The sequence below is a fragment of the Zootermopsis nevadensis genome, unplaced genomic scaffold (assembly GCF_977971745.1).
Source record: "Zootermopsis nevadensis isolate Lab colony 2312 unplaced genomic scaffold, Znev_1.0 Znev_ptg000024l, whole genome shotgun sequence".
Classification (NCBI taxonomy): domain Eukaryota; kingdom Metazoa; phylum Arthropoda; class Insecta; order Blattodea; family Termopsidae; genus Zootermopsis; species Zootermopsis nevadensis.
The window spans coordinates 10,848,702-10,872,758 of NW_028259156.1; the positions used below are offsets into that span (position 1 = coordinate 10,848,702).

At 37.6% G+C, this 24,057-nt stretch overlaps 1 protein-coding gene across 9 annotated transcripts in view; it reads right to left on the reverse strand.

Moving 5' to 3' along the window:
* LOC110831950 (acetylcholinesterase) overlaps positions 1-24,057 on the reverse strand; it is a 322,930-nt gene that overhangs the window by 134,837 nt on the left and 164,036 nt on the right. The window contains exon 1 of one of the 9 annotated variants that reach the window (XM_087355402.1): positions 22,752-22,823. The exons of 6 other annotated variants lie outside the window; for them this stretch is intronic. The gene's annotated coding sequence lies outside the window, so the exon portion shown is untranslated. Of the gene's footprint in view, positions 1-14,302; positions 14,322-21,447; positions 21,528-22,751; positions 22,824-24,057 lie in introns of those variants that run through there. 2 more of the 9 variants (XM_087355401.1, XM_087355403.1) reach the window with 2 other exon arrangements.

Consider the following 24,057-nt stretch of genomic DNA (forward strand, 5'->3'; position numbering starts at 1 on the left):
GAAGACTGATAGCCTACATTTAAATTCTGTTCCCATGGTTTTATCTTCGCCTAGCCCAATGCCATATTTCTTGACTTTGATACGTGGCCTTTTTATTCCACGTAGTGCACTGTGATTACTATTACGTCTTCCACGGAAAGGCAGTATCCTCTTCTGAGATTAGGTTATTGTGTAGATTTAGGAAAGTAATTTAAGACAGACAACCTTACATGTTGTTAATTCCTTTGCTATTTGATCAACATTTTGATTACTATCTGCAATAAGTCAACATAAAGACCAATTACGATACGAAATGATCAACTACATGTATTGTACTCCTTTCTAGGTCGTCTGCGGCTTTATACGTCATATAATGTTTAGGCACGTGTATTTTAGGAAAACAGATCACATGAAAATATACTGTGTGAAACATAAAGGAATATTGTATTAGTATTTTTCTTGGAATGTACATTTCTCTGGCGAATCAAAAGCCCATTGTATACTGAATATAAACAGGTATATTATCACAATACAACAAACAAGGACCAATAGAATTGGGGGGTGTAAGAGACGTAAATTCTCATGTAACATTACGTGATCCAGCTGAAGTAACAACAGGCATTGGACAATGGGCAAGAGATAAATGGCACGAGGCAAGGAGATGGAGGCAACTGGTACGACAGGAATCTGTGTAGGATGAAGATCATTATTAGGGCAGTACTTTTTTTAAATATGTGCAGAACTGGGGTGTACTGTAATGCATGCCATCAAGATATCCGTAAATGAAGACAAAATATCTCCTTGAAAAACTTCAATACAATTTTCATTACGTTCATAAGAAAAACATCAATTTACATTCGTTCTCAGCTGATTATAAGTAGGACACAGGAAAAAAATATGAAAAGTTTACTCCAACAAAGTGAACGTATTCTAAAGAAACAAAAACAAAAACACTTTCTTTGCTATGTCGAAGGCCTTCGTGTTCATTTACTGTAGATACAAATCTACTGTTGCCAAGTTAATCAAACAATAGATAACATACCAGGAGACAGACGTAATTTTTCCTTAAATTTTTGTTTATATGGAAATGTTTTTAGGAAGATTTATATTTTACGTAGTAGTGATGATAATTTTTAAGCACTTCAAAAGTTCGGATAAAACACATACGGCACTTCCATAAAACGAATTTTATCACGTGTTTAATTTTCCTTACTTCATTTTGAAGGCAATTTTACCTTCAGGTCTAACTCACTTGAATCCTTTCGGCATGTTTTAATCGAACGAACTAAATATGGAATGTATTTAGATCGTGTACAAGGACCAGTGGCGAGCTCTTATAGACAAATGCAAAGAGCTTGTGACTTCTATAAAAGCCGGGGAATCCGTTGACTGGCTGAACAACTATTGACTTGTCAGGAAGTTAATATACTCGTAATTACAGATTCCAGGCGCATCCTGGTGCATCATTTAAAAAGCTTATAATTTATGAGAAAGAAATCGTAAGAAAAATGTACGATTTTAACCGCGAAATTAGAATGATGAAAATATACAGCTTCGAGTATTTCTGTTATGCAATATGAACTGCAGTTTATTTACTGTTTAGAGTTACAGTTCATTACGTTTGTTTTAAACTGCGCATGTATATTTATTTCTTCCTTTTTGGTTTGGTATCCCAGTAGCCCATAGTTAATAAATTCGTGTGGAATACAATGACACAGTTATCGAAACTCCAGAGATTACTCTTTTAAATATACAAATTACGCAAATTGCTAGTATCCGATACGCAATTAAACATGGTTAATATTTTGTGTACCCACCACTCATTCTGTATTGTGCATGAAAACCTTTAGAGACTTGCCAATACGATACAATTTCAGACTCTCTGTACTGCAAATTAGAATTCGGTAATTCAGTGCTCTGAAATTCCGCCCACTCGTTTCACACGATAACTATAGACAAGTACGAAAGTAGCCATAATGTTTTATCATAAGAATTGTCTCGGATTTGACCAAGATCTCTTTATCCTAATCTACTTATTTTGTATGTAACAAAAAATATGTTATAATAGTGTGTCTGTATCCATTTTGAACCAATTAACTGGTTCTTCTCCACTTTACTAATTCACGAAATCAACAAAAGACCAGTAATTTTTTATTCTTTATTTCGACACAAAATTTTGCTTCTTCGATTCTAACTCCTTTACGAATTACCTCCGACTCTAAATTCGTCTTAAGATATACTAAGACATGGTTTAACGGTCTGATATGAAAGTAAGACCTATCGCACGATTGATGAAAAATACATCCCTCGTACCTTCCAATACTTTCACACCAGATTTCCAACCAACATAACAACGAAATTTGTTCGAATCTCTTTCATAATTGACTGTGTTGTAAATTGTCGTAATGGTTTCAACGCCACATTCAGCTCCTCGTAGTATTTGTCCCGTCGTCTTTTGGCTTAGAGCCTATTTACTTAGTTAAACCTTTGTGAAAATGTGATCAGAAGGGAATTCATTTCAGTTGTCTGAATCTTCCTTCTTCTCTTTGCACTAGTTTCCCGCTTTACAATCCAATCTCTTTGACTTCTCTTCGATTGTTATATGACATAGAGAGCGGTAAACAGCGCCGTAATTTACCACTCCCTTCTGTTGCAGTTTTATACTGAAGAAACTTTCTTTGCTAAAGTTGAACTTAAAAATTTGTAAGATAATTTCCGAAAAGCAAATTCTATAATGAGAATAAGTACATAGTAACTACGAGGTGCGATCGGAAAGTTTCAAGACTGTGTCAATAGCGGGCGAACCGGATGTAGTACGAGCTTCTGCCTTTAGGGGGTGCGGCCTACATTCATAGTGAATCAGTGTGCCAGCCGGCATCATCGAATTAGCATTTGTTTCTTAGTTACGGGCGTTTTGGTAGTGCATTACACCGACCCTCCTGCGATTTCGGAATGGCGTGTGCATCAAATTTTGCCAAACACTCGCCAAAACGGCTACGGAAGCCTATGAAATGCTAAAGCAAGCATTTGGGGAGTGCGCAATGGGTCGTGCACAAACTTTTGTGTGGCATTCACGTTTTAAAAATGGCCGAACCTCTGTCGATGATGACGAGCGTTCTGGACGACCATCTTCGAGCACAACGCCCGAAAATGTTACGAAGATTCGGCAGGCCATTCACGAAGATCGACGTCGTATATGAATATTATGTGCACCTTTCTTGACCGAATGTAAATACAATCGGTTAACAGACTACATTCGTTCAAACTGACATTTCATGCTTCTCAGATGCAAACATTTCTCAAGCACTGGATTGCTAGGAAAGGCTACGTACGTTCTCGAATGTTACTGAACACAAAACTTCATGTACATGCACACGAAGGATTATTAACTTTGACATTATTCCATGTACGAGGCTCGTCCACAAAGTAAGTTTCCCTGGGGCCGTTTACAGAAACAAAACACAATTTCATGGAAATATTTATTGCAACAGATACAGCAAGTGTCCAGCTATTTTTCAACATATTCGCCACCGGAATTGAGACATTTGTCATACCGTGGGACCAACTTTTGAATACCTGTGTCGTAGAAGTCTGCCGCCTGGGATTGGAACCACTGTGTGACAACCATCTCCGCCTCTCTGTCATTCTCAAAACGCTGACGCTGACCGGACAGGAATTTCTTGAGGTGTAGGAAAAGATGGAAATCACTGGGAGCTAGGTCCGGGCTGTAGGGTGAATGATTAAGCACCTCCCAGCTGAAATCCTGCAGGAGACTTGCTGTCCGTCTAGCCGTGTGCGGCCTAGCGTTATCACTGACCGCACTTCACAGTCGGCGGGAGCTGGAATAAGAACCTCCATCTTCAACAGCTGCAACGATGCTACTGTGAGAACGCGGGAAGTGCCGTTAGTGCATGCGCCATGCTACGTCATTGCTCTATCACGTACGCACAGTCGCTTCGCGCAATATAAGGTTTGCTAGCTGTGGGACGAGTGGGAAACTTACTTTGTGGACGCGCCTCGTACTTACAGAGTAGGAGGTTTTTTAAGTTTTTATTTTTTCCAGGCGACATCTCGATGCTTTATTTGTTATTAGTGTCGCCAAGAGCAAAATAAATTGCTATTTCAACATGGACACTGTTAGTTAACGTGTGCCAGCAAGACAAATAAGAGAATCTTATATTTTAAAACTGTGTAGTGCGTCGCTGCTGAAAATGAACAATGCCAATTTTTGGACATTTTTAGTAAAATCGATATTTAATTTGAGGATACTTTCTATACGAGAGAGTGCTTATATTTATTGTAATGTATTTAATTTAGTTTTATTTATAGTTTAATGCAGACCTATATATTTGTTACTATTTTTCTTCATAGGCTCTTTGTTGTTGGTAAACTCTCTAGCAAAGGAATTAAATTTATATTAGTATATTATTGTTATTATTATTACCAAAATTTACAATATTAAACACTCCACAGTCAGTAATGTCACTAAAAGTTGTCATAAAACTTGAATACAAGAGCTCAAAATGCATGGCTTTTTATAGAACTGCAGCAGACTTCTTGCCGATGTGCGTGGTTTGTTCTGATACGAGGGTTCTGATAATCTTGGAGTGGTATCGCATAAAGCACACACAGCTACAGATCTGCATGAACAAGGCTTTTTGATTCCGATGCAGACACGACAAAAACACACAGGACTCTACTGCCATTATCTGTCGACCTCGCGGGATGAAAGCTTCGTTAAATAGTACATGAAGCCCATGCAGTTATCAAGTGAACACATTCTCTCCCTTTTTAGGTCGCCACAAAAGAGTTCTGCATTATAAAAGTTGGACCCCCTCCCTGCCCCCTTCACCCATGCACCAATCCCCTCTCCGCTATTTCTCTCTATTCTACTTTAACAACCCATCTCCGGTCTCGCGACCCCAAAATTGAATCGATTTGCGTTTGCGTTCACTTCAATTCGCTTCGTTTGGTTGGGGATTTAGGTTCAGTTGAGAGACTGCCAGTCAAACCACGCAAGCCGTGATGTGGCTGTTCCTCTTAGTAACACGGTTTGCATTCGCATTACTGAAGGTGAACAATGGGGTCTGTGACCAACCCGCAGGGAGAAACCCATCTCAGAGTCAGTTCACCCCAATTCTCAGTTTCTTCAAGCCCATTCGGCACACGCTTTTTGTGAGCTACAATGTCTACTTGGAGGGGGAATGCGAGTGTTTATAATGGCGTTCTGGCTCTATATACATACAACTCATTCTCTTAGAAACCGCTGCATAAAGTAAATTTTTCGCCCACTTTCCTTCTATAAAGCACTCCCCTCGCCATATTAAAATTCATGTGACGTTAATATTCCCCCTTCCAGCCTAAGTAACTCCATGGAGCAGAGTCCTTTCAGAAGCTGATTATCGCTCAGCTGGTAAGATATCCCTCGCCATTTAGTGAACCAGTAGATTAGTTTCTAAGTTATCAAGAGCCTTCCGCTACTCTGTATCCTCAGCCACTTGAAACCAGTTTATGCTCTAATATCATACTTCTTTAGGATCCATTTTAATACTATCCTCCATTTATGGTTTGTCCCCTCCTGTGTTGAATGTTGTATTCATCACATAAAACTTCGATAAGCAGTTTAAGTAAGACAATGCAAATAATTCAGAATAATTGTATAGAACAGAGATCAACAAAACAACAAATATATGCAATTATTGAACAAAAAATAGCAAATAGAGTACTCTCATATGCATGTAAGACAAATAAGGAAGAAATGCATTTTCCCTAAGCAATTCATAAAAGAACGAAAATTAATCTAAATGAAATATTAATGTATTTGGACAAACTAGCGACTTTATTTCAGTATAGATGATATATTCATGTGCTTAATTATCTGTAATACTGATTTGTTTTACTTTACAATGTGTCTTTCTAACAACGATAAAGCAAAGAAATGCCCAATTTTTTTATCGTCCGTAATGAAAAGTTTGTTTACCTTTCCTCTATGGTATTATAAAAGTAATATATGAAAAGTTACAAGATTTTGAGCTGTTGTTTTTATAATTTTGGTTGTTTTCTCTTCCCCGAGTTGTGCACTACTACAAGAAAGTTAAGTTAAATAAGAAAACTTTTATTCGTATTAATCAAATAGTTAGAACTTAAAACACGTGGCTGCAAAAACTGTTTGCTTGGAAGTCTGCGCTTGCTTTTGAACGTAGTAAAGTTGCAGGCAGCGAGAGGCTTGATACAACACGGAAATGGTAGGTCCATGCAGTGTGGGGCGCGTTCCCATGAGTGTTCAGGCAAACGAAACAGTATCATAAATATATGAGACATTTATTAAGGTACAGTGCCATACAAATAGCAGCGTGAAATGTACGAAACACCAGTATATATATTTTTTATGATCCTGTTAGAATATATGACAGTTTATTAGAAAATAGTCAGTTTTATAGTCTTATATCAGACACGAGCTATTATAGTGACATATAACGCTAGGTGGCGTTAAAAAGTTCACAAATCGTATGAGAAAACTTAAAACGGCACCGTCTTTAAATAAAACGGGCGACCATTACTAAACATAGTAGACAAACTCCATAAAGAAAAGTCCCTCTTTATAAGCTAAAACTGCTTTGCTGGTCAAGAAATTCACCACTTTTTATGGGACCTAAATGTTCCTTACTACAGTCGCAAGAGACCACCTTGGCCCATGTCCTGGATCTCTTGAATATATTTCACATTTCATGTATCTTAAGATGAATTTTAATATTATCCTCAAAACTAAGCCTACATTTCTTAAGTAGTGTTCTAATTTCAAGATTTCCGATTAAAAGCTTTTACACCTATGCATTTTCCAAATCAACCCATCTAATTTTTTTCATTCGATCCTTATGATTAAGCCTGTATCGTGAAGAGTACAAATTGTGAAACTTCCTCTTCATGCCATTTTTGCATTGACATATTCTCATGTCCTAAGCAGGAGTTTGAAAATAGTTCAAATCCTTGATGTTCCTTACGCGTGGTCTTTGATGACGTTCTTGGTTTTCATAATAGGCTAAGAACAAGACAGGAGGCAATTAGTAACTGTGTGAAGTCTGATGACAAGGGTTTAATGAATTCAGCATGGAGGTCGGTAACTCGGACACTCCATTAAAGTTCCAGTGCCCCACTAATAAGGTTATGCCATGGCAGTTCCTCGTCTGTGTCCCGCAATTGTGGAACGGATCAACCCAACCCACAGCTTTGTTGTTTTTCTTGTTTCCTCACTTGAAGGGAGGCTAATTAGCGACATGTTAAAGTACAAATATCCGCTCTCATTCATCTCTGTGTATGGTGAGAGTTATAAGTGATCTATAAAATATTCACCATTTTTACAACTTTTACTGTGCACACCAAACCTTCCTCGACCTCCTCCAACTTAATCGAAATCTGAATTTACGGTGCAACAGACAGATTTAACCACCTTACTAAGAATTTCCTTCATATAATAAAAGCAAAAAAATGCATAAAATATACCGAAATAAGATTTAATCTTAAGTAATTAATGAAGAAATAAAAATCAATGTGCAAATTACATGCACATTGATGGGAAATGAATTTAAGTTCCAATGAAGACAACATTTATAGCATTTAAGAAAACAACACAGTTAAAATAATACAAATGCATTTTTCAAGACGAAAAGAGGCATAGGAAAGTTTAGGATTACAAGCAAATGCCAATTTAACTTCTCAGTATCTAATGCATTATTCTTTCTTAGTTTCTTCCTTGTGCAATTATTACGGTCATACTTTTTTAGTTTTCATTCATTACGCCCTCTGACCTGTTTTAACTCAGGATTAATTCTGAAACACCGAAAGATGAGTAGTTTATTGTCTACTTAGACCTATAAATCTATTATTACTGTTTAACTGTTTTCGGTTCAATACTTACATCGTTCGTCTGGTATGAATGTACAATTATTATTTATATTAGGAGTCCTTTAACGGGGCATCAGTCTATCACAAGGCTTCTACTTGCACAGCGTAACAAAAACCATCATTGTCCCTCGAACCCAGCGTTTTGGAAGGTCCAAGACGAATAGAGACCCCGTTGATGCTCTTCATTTCCGAAAATATGATGGAAGAGACAAGATGAGAAGAAAGTGCTTGCTTTCCTGTGGCATCGTTGCCAATGTCACATCACAAAATGTACTTATGTTGCCACTAAAGAATTAAAGCCACTTTCAATTCTGAGAGATGGCTTGTTGAATGTGGAGTGGGAGGAGCATTGGAAGTCATCTCTTTCGACCCCAGTGTGTCAGATGCGGCATGTCAATACTCAATTTTCGCTTCCATACGGTCAGATCGACCCAAGAAAATAAGCAAATGGTCGTACAATGCGAAATGTATTCAATATCTTGACAGCAGCTAAACGCAAAACAAAACTCTTATCATCTACAAATCAAGTAACATCACTAATTTACCTAAATACCTGATTGACATATTCCCTGCAACGATATCGATCCAGACTTGTATTTTAAATATATCTGGATCAAATATAGTCCTGATTAATGCACTCCTGAATAAAGTTTTCGTGGTTTTTCTTAGTCTATCTACAGTAACGGTCAGGACCTTCAAATATGCAACAACCTCAAAGATGGAGACAGTAAGACCATAAGAAATGTCGGTCAATATCTTCGAGACTAGACAGCACAATATCGCTGAAGACAGCTTCAATTTTGGTCTCGACGCAAAACTCACACATGACAAACATGGGTTATTCTGTAAGTAATCTGCAATAAGAAGTAACTGAGTAAAATGATTAATGTAATTTCCATTTTTGCCCAAAATACCTCACACCAACACCTGAAAACTTCACCTACTGTGGGGGGAAATGACACAATAATTAAAAAAAAGATTCAAGCCATACTTTCAACGTCCTTGGATAAGGGTTTAAATTAAAATGCCAAAGTAGTGTTATCGTATAAACACACGCAGAAAAAGTACAAGAATCAGTCGGTCCATAAAGATAGAGGCAAGGAAAAGTAGATGTCGTACTAGTTGAAATGTCTTGTATCAGTTATCAAGTTACAGAGCTGAGACGTACCAATAACAGTCAAAAGAGCCTCTACTTTGGGTCATAAATCACGTAAACTAGATTCTTTCCGGGAAAGACATGGCGTGACCTCTCTTCTAGGTCAGGGAGAGAGATGTCAGGAGTGAAGGTACCGGATGCAGCCAGCCTGTAACTCCGGTACGCATACAAAGCAGTAGCACCAAAGTTTGAAAGTCAGTAGGGTAGCGCGCTATCTCCTTATTCTTCGTGATTTTTTCAGTCTGTCCACCAAAATGCAATGATGATACCTCGATTTATGCGAGGACACCTCTTTCCTGATTCTTACTTGTGAATCGCTCACAAACCTTTCAGCCCCTTAAGGAACGACTGTCAGATTCAGAAAAATTTAAAAAAGAAGGTGAAAGTGGATATGAACAAGAGAAAGAATATGATGAAGAAGAGGAAGAAGGAGAAGTACATAAGGGAATAAAAATTACTGTGTACATCATCCCCAAATCTGTAACAGGTATTAAAAATCATCACAGAACAAACAGTCAGTGTCTGTAATCTGAAGATTAGGGTCTGAAACAAATTACTTATAATCTTCCCAACATAACATCTGCAGTTGAAATAGTGTCATTAAATGACGCAAGAATCCTTTAGTCTATGGGTACTGTTGAAGATCTTACGTGTTTTAAATCCTGAGCACAGGTGCACGGGATTCTAGTAGTTGACTGATCTTATGGGGCGGTTAGGAAGCAATCCTGTTAGTAGTGGCCTGCTGATATTTAAGGGGCGTTTTGTTATGACACTGTAATATGCATCCGAGAAACACGCATCCAGCATTAGCGTAGGGGTTAGCTGCAATAACAAGAGCAACCTGGCAATTAGAAACAGCCCGCGGCGAACGACTGTGCTTTCAACTCTCATGCAACCCCCATTACAAGGCAATTATGTAGGAAACTGTCCGTGGTCTAAGGTATGTTCAATACAGTGTTTCGGGTTTGGCTTTATTCCCGTCTTCCAGTGACCTGCTGTCATTACAATTAACTGCATGTAGAACAGCCCTTCTTCAGAAGCTTATTGTCGCTCAGCCTGTCAAAATATGAAATAGAACCCGAAATTTCATTGCTAAATTTACATATAACTGCCACTTGACTGTACTCTGCCAGTTTAATCCAGTCCAAATCCTCATGACCTATTTCTGTAAGACCTATTTTAATATAATATTCCCATGTACATCTAGGTTTCCGAAGTAAAATATTTCCTTAATGTTTTCTGACTGACGTTCCCATGCATTTATTATCTCCCTAATGTTTGTAATTCTCCTCGCCAATCTAATCCTCCCTGATCTGGAACCTGATTGTATATGAATGTTTGGTAAAGCTTAACGTTTATCATCAAACTACAACTACGCAATACGATATTCCTGCTGAAATTAATCTTTAAAAATCGAGGTTTGCTTGCAATGTGACATTTCAATTTGCATTAAATAAACATTAACAAGCATAATTTATGCAAAATGGCAAAACCTAAATCTGAAAAAAATAACTTGCAAAAACCCATGCTGGAAAACACTCGTCAATATATTTTTCTTTTTCTGGTTTTATATGATTAATTTATTGAGAATCGTTAGCAATCACTGACTGGAAAGTAAACCCTTTTTCAAAACAATGTGTTATTCATATAGGATTTGAGACTTTCGCGGTGAATACAATCAATAAAATCTTCTCGGGCAATCAGCCGCGTTAACTGGTTACCGTAGTAAACCGACGTTTCGGGAACAAACTCTGTCCCCATCTTCAGGGTTCTGATGTGACTAGATCCTCGGAAGTACATAGGAAATGTCGGTTTACTACTGTAACCAGTTAACGTGGCTGATTGCTCGAGAAGATTTTATTGAATGTGTTATTAGTTCACATCACTGTTTTCAATGTACTGTGCACTGCGGAATATATGACAGCGCGGTTTACAGCGATATTACTATGGTTAGCAGAAAGCGGTGTATACAGTTAAATTATATAATGTTATTATGTATAGCCCAGGCAGTAGTGGGGAAAACAGCACTGGGAAGTCACAAAGCTGCAAGAATCAATGTGCTCGGGCATCGGGTCATTAATATTGACAGGCAACGTGCTAGAGTCAGAATAATGATGTAACAGGAACCCTGCCCCAAGGCGCGTGTTGGACAATTGTCCAGTCCTCATTAACTGGTCACTTCTACATAAAGGAAGCCTATTGCATTGCCGTGTTGAGAAACATGTATCACTCCTGACGTCAGCGAACTCCATGGATAGTAAAATGTAATGGTTCTAGAACCTGTAATTAGAAGAGACCGTAAGATACAGTCTTCCAGCAGAGCTCGAAGCATTGAGCACTACCCTACTGCCTTTAAACTTTCAGTAAGAAATTGTAGGAGCTATTAAAAAAGTCAATGTCCCATATTGCGAGATTTGAAGTTTTCACGGCTGTGAGGACGATGACGTACTCCTGGGTTTTGCGCAGTGCAGACTCTCAGGAAGATGTAAACGTTTCCGAGAAACATACTGACTCCGTCTGCAGAGTATCTACCTACGCGTCTACAAGGCCCCACAAATCGAGAAGAAGAACATAATAATCCAAAAAGTTATTTGTTCTCGACTATTTTCACATTTCTCTTCTCTTCACAGGCCTATTTTGCAGTCCATATTACGCGCTTCAGGTAAATAACCTGTTGAAGTATAGCTGATTTTCTTAATTCTGAACCACAAATTAATATTATCTGGAATCTACGCCAGTTCTATAGCTCTTTCTATAACTACAAGTAATGTACGCGCATCTACGTTTGGTTACGTCACTACCCATGCAGAATTGTTTTTCTGATGTCTTAGTAAGTGAGCGTGGTCTTTACTCTGTGTTCTCATTGTCAACGCTTAGCATCGCACAACAGATTTAACCAAATACGTGTTTTACAATTTAAAACCTGGACACACAATAAGCCATAAGAGAAGAAAGAGTAACGTAAAATTATAGAACTGAGCGTCTTACCGAGGTGAAAGGGTTTGTGGGTGGAAAGGTTAAATTTATCACCACAAAACACCCCACACAACCCCTCACCCCGCCCGAGCTGTTACAGACTGTTCTAGTCGCCTGAGCTAAGATTCATGGCTTGGAGAAGTTGCAATATTCATCGGTCATAAACTAACAAGAGGAAGAGAAGCCTTATTCCAAGTTCTGAGCAACATTATGCTCCACGGAAGGACGGAAAAATATGTGCAGGAGATGGAACTCTGCGAAGATTTAGGAAGATAAAGCGAATGTCATAAAGTTGGTGACGTGTCGCGAGCTAAAAGTGTGCATTCTTCAGATGCACACCTTTCTAGTGAATTTTGTTATTCCCTTACATTTCGTATGGAACCCTGTCCTACTTACAATTAATTCCTGGCCTATAATTAGAGTCACAATATACTGACAGCGATTAACTACACTATTAATTCGTCTTTTGAAATTCGAAAATGTACGGATATTATCACAAAAATCTCTCTTATGTACCACCATGATCACTTCTTCAATACACACTTTTGACTGCCAGTTAAATCCGTTTCATATTTTCGTAAACTAAATTTCGATTGTGGTATTTTTTGTTGTGCAATCTTGTAGGTTGATACCAAAGTTTAGGTGGAATTTATCACCTTCGACTTTAAGATAAGTTCCTCACTTCTCAATGAAGATGGCTGCGATACGGTGTCCCAGCATCTTTAAAACTAAACAGACGCTAATCGACATGTCAAGTTCATATTAATAATCGTGATTTTAATTCCATAGTAAATCATAATATTAATACATTTTTATATTATTACATTACTTATTTCTTCTATTACCTCATATTCCTCGAATCACTTTGGTCTCATACATTCTGATCTTTGTTTTAACCTTACTTTGAGAGATCAGGTTTATTGAAACACAAATGAAATGTAAAATTACAAATTTTTATGTTTAGTCTTTAGGAATTTATAAGAGTACAAAGTGAGTGGTAACACACTTTCTTGAATTATTATTATTATTATTAAACTCTATAGTATCCAAGAACTTGACTTTGGTCGTAGCTTAAACCGATGTTTGTTCAATTTTTGCACTAAAATTTTGCTCCGTAATCTGGCACAGAAGAATGAACACACATTTAATATAAATCGCTATTATGTAATTGTATGTGGTAGGGCTGTGTAAGTGAACAAATGAAAATATTCATTAATTGTGGTCTGGGTTCATGATAGTTAATATTACAAATTCAAATCCTCCATAATATTAAATATCAGAAACGCTGACCACATTTAATTTTGCTTCTCATGTATTCATTTCCAAAACATTTCACAGAATTAAGTAATAACGACAAAAGTGCGTCACAATTACGCTTTATTCACTGCCCCGTCGAACTGAACAGTTGCATTACATTTCGTATAAGTAATACGAACCAATGCATATAAAATGAGACTTGTTTAAAATGTTTTGGATCTGAATGAACATAAAAACTAATGCATTATTTCAATTAATTTCTACATAATACTTAAAGGTGGAGTACATTTTTACACTATCTTACAACGGATATTTAATAGACAGACAAAACATTGGTTATAGTCTCAAATACTCTGAAGAGACGTTTCCGTCTCTCCGTATCTGGTGTGTTTGAAGATGACCACAACTGGTCCTTTGTAGTGCCCATGACGATAAACGTCCGCTGCTCATTCTATCCGGTTTTATAATGCGTAAAACAATCTATGCGCACTGCTGGTTCTTCACAGCCGTTCAATATATAAAGCAAGAACTATGCTTGTAGACAGCGGGGAAATACCAGAGACAATTTGTGACGTCACGTCCTTTCACACTTTCGGTACAATATGTTTTTGTCAACGAGTATGTATGTTCATAAGACTGTCATACTGAATAAGCAACTCGGTTAAGTTCTTATCAGTATATTATATTTGAACAAAGCACCTGTATAGACGAACGCTTTCATTTGCCTGTGTGTATATAGCCACGCACTTGGCCAATTCGGAATATTGTTAACACTGTAATGAAACTTTATGTTTCATAAAAGACGAGTATCTCTTTGACCAGCTCAGCGACTCTCAGTTTATAAAATTTATCTTGGCTGCGATGTTACTCATGAAGGAAATGCCACTAACACGAGGCAGGTTATTTTTAAGTTTGGTCTATGTTCCAAATTTTTAATATGCTGTGTTTGATCTGTTACTTTGCAAACTAATCCGTATACAGACGAGCCATTCACAAGGCCAGCAATTAATGTATCGTTTGATCTCAACTCACCGTTTCTATAATGAAAGAACACCGACTGAAAATTCCATCTTAATTGTACATCTAGTATCATGTGCTCACCTGAAACAAAAGAGAACCAAAGTTTTTTAGAATATCCACGTTACTAGGCTAGGCTAAGTCTGACATGGGGAGGAAATTACACTGAAGTAACTCAACACATTGCAAAAAAGAGTTTACTTAAGTTTGGAATATAACTGAACCCACGGATCATCGTTCTTCTAGAGATGCTCAGTCTCTCAGCTTATGAAAAAATTCGCGATCTTTTATTTAACGCAACGTTTCATTCCCACGTTCATACGTTCAAGCTATTGGACCCTACAATAACCCACTTAAATTAAGTTAACATGACAACTCTCTCTTTGCTTAAAGGTTCCAGATGAATGTTTTCTTCCCATCTACGTTTACGCTTTCCGACTAAATGTTGTATTCATTTATCAACTTCCTTCGTAATATGATCACCTTGATAATATATTTTTTTAAAAGCGCAAATTATTACGACCCTCACTATGGAATTTCTTTCACTTCATCTCTCTTTTGAAGTCTAAATATTCTCCTTTCCAGACATTCATAATCTACAGAGTAGAAACATAGGCGAATAAATGGTTTATTGATATTACATTACAATACATTATATGCTCAGTGACATTATGTTTCCAGACTTTACGGCCACTCCGTATGTACGGTTCCTTCAGTGTGACAGAAATTTAAAATATTCATTTTTCAGTGTTATTCTTTGACACCTTGTTTCTATTCTCACCCTTTATGTCCATATATCGCAAATAGAATCGAGTTTGGGGTCAACTCAGCTCCCGTTTACTCTCCTGGGTTACAGCGGCCCGAGCATGAAGCTACCAATGACCGCCGTCGAACGTCGAAATATTTACATGTAGGCCCCCCAAGTCTTCACGACGCGGTCGCTACACAATAAAATAAATTTTAATGCTGATAAGGACATGTCCTTCACGCTGACCGAATAGGGGCAAGCTCGGAATTTGCTGCCGGGAATGTTTGCAATTAAAATAGCTCACAAGCGTCCTCCTCGTGTCCCTCTTCCAAGCCGTTTCCTTGAGGTCATATCGTGACCATAAGCAGTCTATCTTTATGTTCTGGCTCCTGACCTCATCCGTTCACAAAGATAAGGCGAGAAGTAGGTCTCATGGAAATCCAACCAAAAACAACTTATCTAGTCATCTCGTAAAACCAAGACTAACATAAAACAGCAAAGAAGCCCGATTTTGCAGGGATGGTCTGAGGAGTCCAGTGCGATCACAGTGCAGACACGGATTGAAAATTTGAATTATTATTCAGAGTTAAGCCTCGGAAGAATATAAAAATTAAAACATATTCTATATTCAATTAAATGCCAAGCAATAAATATATATTTTGGAGTGGATGCATAGCTCTACGTGCTCTTAACCTGGATACTACACGGAGAAAGAGATTTTGGTCTATTTTAGGTTCCACCATCTCTTTGGAGTGACAGAGACAACCACAAAAACTTCAGTCAAGAGAAGTCGGATACAAACCCTGGACGTCTGAAGTACAAATCAGTAACAACACTCCTGCGTAAGATGTGCAAAGCACTGCTAATTTGGAACCATCTGTATAGTCACATTCTTCAGTTGTTTTAGGCTTACAATATATTACAGACTAATACTTTACTTTCTTCTTCGTGACGATTCAGCACTGTAAGGATTTATATCTAATTAACCATAGATACTATACACAAATAAAAATGTAATTTTAGATAGATAACACTCAGAATGGAATGACGCCTATCTCGGTATTTTCTAAACTGAATAAGCAGATTAATACTCCGGCCGTCTTCACCCATTATACGAAATTGGTGGCGCTCCAGTCACTCTGGATGCAGTGGCGAAGGGTAAAATTCCAACCTCCCTACAGAATTTATCCCTTCAGCTTTACGTCCAGAGAGTCATCCGGCTTCCACAATAATTCTTACAGGAGAATATTTCCCAAGGGTTAAACAGCAGGAGAATGAAACTGATAACTCACCTCGTCCGAGGTCTGGACTCTGTGAAGGGTTACCACTGACTACTGTAATACTTGGTGTTAAAGTAATGGGACCATGCAGTTATTAAACATAACGCGTCAAATATTATGCCTGTCATTAAATAAATGGGTTCTGCTTAGTTATCTATTCATAATGAGCTATTTTATGAAAGTAAATAATTGCTGTTGTAAATCAACGTACCACCTAATTTCGTGGAGAAGATTCCTTTGTGACAAGCTTTTAGTCACTCAGCTGGTCAAAACTTTCCACGCTTTTATACAGAATTCAAAGGTTCATTACTTTTTTTTTTTACAAAAGACCGACACTGGAACTTTTCCTAAGCCAGATTAATATACCCACATCCTCACACGTTGGTCTATTTTGAATGGATTACTTTACTGAAATGACATGGTATTCAGGCTACAGCAAACTGGCTACAAATTGAACCGAATACTCGAATATTGAATATACGTAGCTAAATAAAAGTTGTTTAAGAAACAATATAAAATACATAGATGTTTGTAGCAGTTAAGTTAGAGGTCGTAAAACTTCACAGAACCTACTCTTATACTGATGACAGATGATGATGATGATGATGACGACAACCAGAACAACAGGCTTGAATGTCATGAAAAAGACATTAAAAATGTGAAGGAGGGCTTTCATTAACACGGTAATGATTCTTCATGTTTCTTAAGAGCACAGAATTTCTTTACATTGGGTACTGATTTTTTAAAAGAACTTTTACTAATAGTACAATTTCTTTTCTGGGGGGAGGGGTTTGGAAGGTGAGACACAAGTGGGTCATTAGAGGAAGGTTATTTGTGGTGTGTAATCAGCCTGAAGACTTTTCAATGCGGGATCCATCGCCGGATACAAAATGTCGCAAGTAATGGACGGCTTGTAGTCACGCAATAAAGAAACATAACGTAACGTAATGCCTTATCTTTCTATAAAGTTAAGACAGTTGCACACTAGAGTGATTAATTCCGCTCCTTTACCTTAGCGTGCTGACAATGCCAAACTAAAGACTTCTCACATTATGAAGAAAAAAAATCTTTTAAAACTTGCAATTTGTGCTGTTAATATAATAGATAAAGATACGAAACCCACTGTAAGTACACAAACTAGCAACGCAGACAGCAAAGAAATAGCCTATGGGTGTTTAAAGTCGGGGTTTCGATTCAGTTCAAGTTCAGACCACCAAGTCGACAAGAAGAACGTATCGTATCAGCAGACAGTGACGTCATACATTGTATGCTACGACTGCTAGGGATCCCGAGCCTCAGCTACACTAAATACATTAACACTAAAGAGCACTAATTATCAACATATATTATTTCACCACCTCCCGTCTTTTCAAAAGAAAATTTACTAAGAATTCTCTCTCCCCTAATTTAACTCCGTCTTCTTTCTCTACTTCCTCCATCTATTACACATCCGAGGGGCAAGTCGTAACGAAGAAAAACGATCAGAAGGTAATTAAAAGAGGGAAATAAATTTCACAATGGAACGTGCAAGGAATTGAGTTCAATTATGTGGCCGTGCAGGCTTGATACGCAGCCTCGGCGAAAAGAAGACGTGGAAATCTTTCTCTGTAACTTTGGGTGGAAGGGATAACGCCTAAGGGAGGCTTTGTTTGTGGTAGAGCAAAGGGTTAAAGTAGCTGGGTTAGACAGTAGTTAAAATTATTTCCCCCTATTCCTTGTACATAAGTGGCAGACCGATAAGACAAGGAAGTCGTAAGAAGGGGAGTCACAGAAGAATATGAAGGCAGATACAAGGATTAATCTGTGAAAATTCATGTTTGATGAACAGAAATACAGAAACAGGAGGTTGATTGGTAAAACTGGATTTCAGGTAGATCCGTAAAGTTTCCGCATCACTAACAGAATTTTGCCTCATATTCACCTTACAGTTTTGTAGATAAACACAAAAACTGTTCTAAAACAATCTTCGAGTTAAGAGCCTATCCTGAGCCATTTCATCGAGCCACTATCCTGTTTTGAACTTGTCTCTTCACACGTCTTCCGTCTTACACTGTGTTACCGTTTACCCTGCAAGTAGCACGGCGGTGCACATTTTTTCAGTAAAATATCCTGCAGACCTCGTCTGTACAAATTATTTACTAATTTTACCCAGCATTTCTAAATGTGAGTTTCTTAATTTGAGAACTTTGCCTAGAAGATTTTAACACACAAATGGACGCAGTATAAATTATTAGCTTCCAAAAAAAATTATGGAAATTTATAACCCCGTCATTATTACTATTAGGCGCAAATCTTAGTGAATGATTTACATGATAACACGATGCTGCGAAGCCTATTTTAACATACTTCACAGAAACTTGAACTTGTGAACTTCAATTGGTCGCTCCAAAGTCTGAAGCGAATTGCGGTTTTCGTGAAAGTTCTTAAGGAATGCTCATGAACCTCGAGTATACAAATTCCATTTCCGAAACTTTGATTCATACACATAGTTCACGAAGAGATTAGGATTGTATCAATTCTAGAGACGTACTTTCTTGGATTCTACTATCCATTTCCAATGCTTATAATTTATTTACATTTCTCTTACGTAGAACTGTATCATGTTGTGAACCACAAGTCTAAAGCAGAGAGTTTCTTTAACAGATAAGTGCCTGCAATGTTGGTATCTTGAATCACGCTCCGATCCACAGAAATGTTGTTCAGGTAAAACATACACCAATATTACAGATACTCATTAAAGTAGACGATTTTCTATAAAACCAATGCTTAATTTTCAATACACTAGTCCTTAAGAAAGTATCGCAAAATATTCGCCAGACATTCACACAAACAAATATTGTGGGAATTAATAAATCAAAAGATTGAGGATGCTTGTGGACAACTACTAAGAACAGTATCTGCACATAAGAGCAAGGAAATAAGGGGAGACTGGAGAAATCCTAGTGTGACATTTTTAATCTAATACTTCTAAAGCGATTAAATGAACTAAGCTATATCTGAATTAGGTAACTAACGAAGTTATTCTACTTTATATTTATTTAGCTTATGGATTATTTAAGGATACTGACTGTAGCTTAGCGTATATAACATCGAATTACAATTAATGAATAACAGATTTGAATATTGTATGGAAAAAATCGGTTGTGGTCTGATCTAAAGTAAAATCTCAGAAGTTACCTAGAAGGAATCAGGAAAACCACAAAATCTTCAGCTATGTTAGCTTGTGTCCATATTTAAATCCGGGACGTTCTGGATACGAAGTAGGGGTCTAATCACCTGACCACAACGTTAGATAAAATAATTTTAAAGGAGGCACATACTTGATTTTTATCGAGAAATATGACATCGATAATTGGAGTTTTAATTATAATAATGACTCAAACTCACAAACTCCTCTACTTTTATATAACTCGGAGGTTCTTTGTCAGGTTCACGCCAGTGAGCCACTGATCAATGAGTAGCCAGCTGAGTCTACTCTTCATCTTCACACACTATTCTACGGGTCGGTGTCGTCATCGCTATAAGGCTGGAATAATGGGTTCGAATCTCAGTCGAGTGAAGGATGTTATGTCCGCGTTTTTCTTTGTGCTATTATGTGTACGTGGAGACCTTCCATCAGGCCGACACTCCATTCAAGGAATCCTACCAAATGTCTGAACGAATTCTTAAGTACTTCTGAACGGGAACTGGCCACAAGCTGTAACATACAAACGCTGAAGAATAAGGAAATAAAAGCTCTTGAATTTTTTTTCTAAGAATTTAATCTGTAGTGACTTGTACAAAAGTCTTTTGTGTTATACCCCCACATAGGTTACTAACATGCATATTCTATTCACATCTTAGTAAACGTTCCTGAAGTGATTTACGTCATTAAGGGGACACCTCAAACAAGATTCGAACACGATCCCTACGCAACCTAGTTCATGTAAATAATTGGGGTTACCTGTGACTGGAACTGGGTCTACGTTCAATTCCCTTTTGGCGTGTGTAAGCAAAACTGTTTGCGGAGTCTCTGTTTCTCTTGCCAGAATTTAAATATTCTCCCCCTCACATGGGCTAATGTGTTGGTCTATCCTGACAGCTTGTGGTAAGCTTTTTGGCCCCACATTTTGGGTATTTAACAACAGTCAAATTCGATGAGTAAATACGGAATTAAATATTTTCGTGTGTGTGTTTTCAAAAGCCGCTCTAGGGGTGCTTTAATCCTATTAAAATAATGAACTAAAAATTGCTGAAGTCTGATTTATTTATATCAGAAAAAAGAGGCTGACTCCCTCTTCTTTTTATTTAATCACTTGCACTGATTTATGTTCAAATACTTATTATAAATGTGCTTTGGGTACTAAATTTAAATGAAGGCTACTTACAGATTCATATTACTCATTCCTTGCGCTGTATAAAATTATTTACTTACTGTGCTGAGGGATATTCCTTACGTAAGAGGTAATTAATTATAAGCCTGCTGTTGTGTAGTCTAATATGTATTATCGTCATAGCAACGTATGGCCAATAGTCTCATTCTGATCCGTACAAAACCAAGTCTTGACAACCTTTCTCTTAAAGATAACTCTCTCGCTAGTTTATTTTAGATTAGTGCAGTTAAACATTCCTGTTAACTGTAATGTAACCTACAAAATGTTTACTAAATGGAAACTATAATCAAGTATGAAGAGTAATTTGTGATAAACCTATTAATATTCACTATGCATACATACATGCACGCATACGCACGCATGATGAGTGATGATTTTTTTTTCGAAAGACTTCATCAGTTCTGCTGAAACATGTTTGGCCGTCAAATCCGAAGAATCACGAAATGTTTCCTCCAAACTGATCGATATCTTCTTAACCAATTATTCCACTGGACACCTAAATTTTTTATACGGTCTACATCCTTAACTTTACCAGTCTTTCAAATTCTAGTTCAAAACTGTCCCAGGTCGGCAACCCCCGAGCGATCCAGCAGAAAACCAACGCTTTAATACACACGCAACTTTACGATAATACAGATTTGCTCTTCTGTACGACACTGAAGTATACTTTATGTACGATGAAAATAATACATCTAGAACAAATTAATTACATTGTATCTTCTTAGGTAAACGATGCAAGACAGTTCACAACAACCTTACCATCTGCGCTGCGCTGTGTTGCCAGAAGAAATCGAATTACAGTCACTGATAATTTGTTCGAGGACGGTGGATCTCACGTGGCTCCCCTCCAATGGCCAGGTCGTTCGTAACGAGTCGCTATTTTAAAAAGCGACCCACCTTTGTGTTCGCTGCGATGTGTTTATGCCCGGCACATTCTCCATTCCATTCAAAGTGGTTATTTATACATGAGGGTTGACTCTAGGGTCACCGTCACCTCACAATGCTGTCCGAATTGGCACCAGTGTGTACTAAATTACTTAGGTTAATTGAAAACCAACGAGCTACAGGGAAACATAGACTTCTACTTCTGTTTCTCGTTTAATGGATAGTGTAGAAAGTTGTGAGGCAGGAGGGACACGAGAGGACGGTCGCGTCGACCGTCTGACCGGACAACTAATGTCAGAGGAAACAGTACTGTAGGGTCATCGAAAAAATATCTTGGAGAATAGGCAGGAGTAGTTTTCAGACATATTTAAGCCTCCTCCTTACATTTACCTGGCAAGGTAATGGGATTGATAATATATTCATTACAATTTTCTTGATAATATTAGAAATATGTTAAAGTAATCGAATTAAACGGGACTGCATGGAAGAGACATGTAACAAGTACTGGAGAGATAAGAAATGTAAACAGGATTTTAGTATGAAAGCATGAAATAAAATGACTTGCTAAATCTACACGTAGAAGGAAGATAATTTATTACAATATCTGAAAAAGTAAGCAGTGTAGGTAGTGGACTTAATTCATCTGGCTGGTGATGTGAACCAGTGGCGGGTTGATGTGAACAAATTAATAAAGCCATCGGGGAATTTAGTGGTTAAATAAGCTGAGCTGAATTAGTCACTAAATTCCTCGATGGTACTAACAGCCCATGAACTATGCCTGTCCTTCACATTTCAGTTTCCCCGTCTTGGATCAGATAATCAACATCAAAACTACTTACAGAGCAGTGTGTGTGTAATCGTAACATCTTACCAGAACATCATTATCTTATTTATGGATTCCAATTCACAACGAATTCCAACCATATGTGTGCCGACAAAATATCGAAAATTCAAAGAAAATTCGCCAGTCAGTGAGGCTTAAGATATTAATACTTAATGAGCACAGAAATTCTTCCACATGTAAAAACTACATAAATTACTTCCATGGAAAATTGTTGAAAAACCATTTTAAATCACGTACGGATTTGTATAACCATAAAATATCTTTTGATGTAGCCACCGCTAATTAAAATTCCTGCACAAATTCATTCATTCATGGATCAATTTCAAGCACTCACTTTGAAAATCTGTCCACGTTTGTATTTCCATTCCAATCTTCCTTCTCGAAACAATAGTAGTATCGGTATTCAAAGCACGAAGTGACAACGCTAACTGGGTGCGATTTCACTCAATGAGTAACACGACAGTTACATGACTAAATTTACTCGATGCCAGGTCGGGGTGAATGACGGTGCAAGACCCAGTTTTACCTCGGGGTTTGGCTCAAGAACGCAGCGATCAGGTGAGGACAAACATACTCACTGAACACCTGCGTGAATAAGATAAATTTACGTTATAGGAATGCCAGAGTCATCACACTAACAAGATCCAGATTAGAATTTTTCTTACAGATTAATATCATATATTAAGAGATCCATGTAGGGCTACTAATTGTTCTCCAAATCAATTACAATAATTTGTTGAAGTAAACAACTGAATTTCCCCTTGTTATTTTAGACATTCGTATTTTCGTTTTACGTGTAGTTGTGTCGATCACAGACGGTACGCGGATGCGTGTAGTCCTGAATCACACAAATAGCAAAATCGCGAGTTCGAATCTCGCTGCACGTACGTGTTTTTCTGTGTTGTGTTCTCCTATGCACACGTGTATGTAAAGATGCCCCGTGATACAAATCTGAGAATTCACAATTTCAGAATAAATTTCGAATTTGAACAGCCAGAAATAATAGTCCATGTGAGGTGAAGCTTATTGCTAACATCTGTTACTGAAGAAGGAGGTCGTCGTGTTTTAAGTGCCACTTAATAAAGACAAACAGCAGAGCAGGGGCGAAGATCGTGGCATTTTCAACCTCGATACTAGTATCCACTGGTAACGCTAGTTTTTCCCACACCTAAACTGTGGCGAGAAGGAAGATTACCGACGATGTATGACAGATCGGTTGTGAAACACCCTGCACATTCACAATAAAGCACCACAGCTTTTTAGAAGCGCGATTCTTTTTTGACATTTGGTCCGTCATTGTGACTGCCTTTTTCTCTTTACTTAATTATTCTGGGTAATTCAACGTAATTAAACTTACAATTAATGGCATATTATTCAAAACAAAAGATCTCTAAAGGTAACACCATCAGTAAATGCCAACAAGAAAATTTAACTTCATTTTATGTTAGTTGTGCACGAATTTGAAAAATTACTTTCAAAAGTTTGCCATGGTGCTAGAATGTAAGATCGCGTAACTGATCGGATGAAGTAGGTTTCTTCAGTCCACTTTGTACTACGGCCTACAAATTTACATGCAAATGGACCGTAGATGCTGCCAACTTCGCAATGTCAAAGAGATTACTGAACTTATATACACGGTT